Below are 2385 nucleotides of genomic sequence, written 5' to 3'. Positions count from 1 at the left end.
CTGCAGAATACGAGGTGGAAAGTGGACTCCCTGCAGTGACAGCAGTGGAGTGCACAAGGAGGAGCGGGGAGGCCAAAGCAGTTGGGAAAGCAAGTCAGGGCCAGGGCCAAAATTAATTTACACTGGAACCCTGGGCCTCATGCCCTCAGCTCTTGCTGTCTCCTGATTCCAGGCCAGGGCTGGGAATTCTCTGGACAGCTTTCTACAGGAGCAAAGAACACAGAGATGCTGCTGACCTTCTGTGATAAAGTCAGAGGGTTTCCAATCCTGCATTCCTCCTTCACTCATGACTCAAGTAGGGCCATGAAAAGTAGCTGAGCTCTATTGCCTGTTTCAGGGGCATTAATGTTCCCTGGTGTCCCAGCCCACCAGCGCCACATTATGGCCCAGAGTAAGCACTACAAGCGTTGCTGGCCTAATGGATAGAATAGGGGAGGGGAAGGGTTAGGGGCTAAAGAGGGGCTCCAGAGGGTCATTAAGGTACAGGCACTACATGCATGGTGTTGGTGAAGCCAGAGGCAGGGCGCCACCTGATCAGCACAATGACCACATCTGCCTTCTTGAAGAAACCTCGGGCCTTGCCAACATTCATGGCCAAGTTTACACCAAAGTCAACATCCTCAGCCCAGGTATTCTGTACAGCATCCTTACACAGCGCAGGGAGATGGCACGGTCCAGATGGGCCTGGCAAGCCGCCTGGGGATTGCAGGTCACAACATTAAAGGAGCCCTCTCGGGCGCTACTGGGCCACTTGGTGAGCACTCCTGCCAGACTTGGTGAGCACGATAATAACCCCACTGCAGCACTTAAAGGAGGCTTCCAAGGCGACCTTGGCGGCGGCAGCTTCTGTTGGGTCGCTGGTAATGGTCCCCAGATGGCGGAGTTCCTGGAATAACTGCAAATGATATATGGCATCCTCTGCCTCTCGGGCAATCAGGTGCTGCATGCAAACAACCTCTAGAGGATAGTTCTCTTTGGCTGTTTCTCCGGACAGCATGATGCAGTCAGCTCGAACTAGGACCGGGTTGCCCACATTCACTGCCCTGCCCACATCACTGCCTTCAGCTCTGGTGGGCGTGGCTTCTTGATCATGCTCTCCAGCATCTGTGTTGCTCACATGACCAGCTTCCCAGCTTGGTTGCATTGTCTGATCATAATCTTCTGAGCCAGGAAGACCTCTGTAGAATTTCAATGCCCAGGTCACAACAAGCCACCATGATCCTATCACTAGCCTCCAAAATCTCATCAAACCTGCGGACACCTTCATGGTTCTCGATTTTGCTGATGATATTGATGTTCTTGCCTTTCTCTCCCAGGACCTTCCTAACTTCATGCATGTCAGCTGCCTTGCAGTTAAAAGATGCAAACCCCATGTCCACTTCCTGCTCCAACCCAAGTTTCAGATCCTGGATGCCCTTCCCTGACATGGCAGGGAGGTCCAAAGCAGCACTGGGCAGGTTCACGTCCTTCTTGCTGCCCAAGGAGCCCATTGTTCACGTAGATCTTGCTGCCCACCTCCACCTCCTTCTAGATGTTTTTACAGTCCAGCCACAGGATGTTCTCGTCCCTTCTCCATGCAGCTGTTGCACAGGTTGATCTTCAGAGTGGCTCCCTTCTTCAGCTCCACCTCTGCAGTGCCGCTGCCCTTGATGAGTCCAGTGGGGATCTCAGGTCCCTTTGTGTCCAGAGCCACTGCAATGGGACAGTAGAGCATGAGATCAGATGCAAAGCTTTCTGTGGCTGCACGGGCATTCTTGATGGTCTCTGCATGGTACTCATGGGTTCTATGAGAGAAATTCAGCTGAACCGCATTCATCCCCGATTTAATCATCTCCTTCAGCATCTCCATAGATCAGGAAGCAGGACCAATGGTACAAATGATACCAGTGTTGCAGGCCGTGATGGGTGTAGTGTCAATGTCCAGGCGGCACATGTGTTCCAGGAATGTGTCAGCCATGGCTGCATGAAGCTGCTGGGTCTGCATGAAAGCAGTCCCTGCTTCGCTGTGTGGCTTCGGCATGGTTCCTGAAATCCTTGGGTGCACTTTGGATCCTGTTGCGATATTAGAGCAGACCTCTGCTGAGTCAGGATGCATCGCTACTGTACCATATTATAGGGTTTTTTGTTTGTTTGTTTTTGTTTTTGTAAACAGTGAATAGTATTATTCCTTATGACATTTTTCAGACTCCTTAGTGTTATTTTACCTGCCTCCCTCCTTATTCTGGTCCTATAACTTCCAAGGCCATTAGGCTGGAATCTCTGGAGTAAGTGAAATACACTTAAGCCATTTTACAAAGTCATGTTTTATAACAACTAAAGATATTATTCAAATTTCTCTCACAGTATGGAAATTATTTCTAGGTTTGTTCATGAGTCACGTATTAG

At 50.3% G+C, this 2385-nt stretch overlaps 1 pseudogene; it reads right to left on the bottom strand.

Annotated features, from left to right (window-relative positions):
* Window positions 1–475: 475 nt before the first annotated feature.
* On the bottom strand, window positions 476–2023 carry LOC116883799 (annotated as a pseudogene).
* Between the last annotated feature and the right edge of the window lie 362 nt (window positions 2024–2385).

This window comes from Rattus rattus, chromosome 14 (assembly GCF_011064425.1).
Source record: "Rattus rattus isolate New Zealand chromosome 14, Rrattus_CSIRO_v1, whole genome shotgun sequence".
Lineage (NCBI taxonomy): Eukaryota > Metazoa > Chordata > Mammalia > Rodentia > Muridae > Rattus > Rattus rattus.
This window is presented reverse-complemented; position numbering and strand designations above follow the sequence as displayed.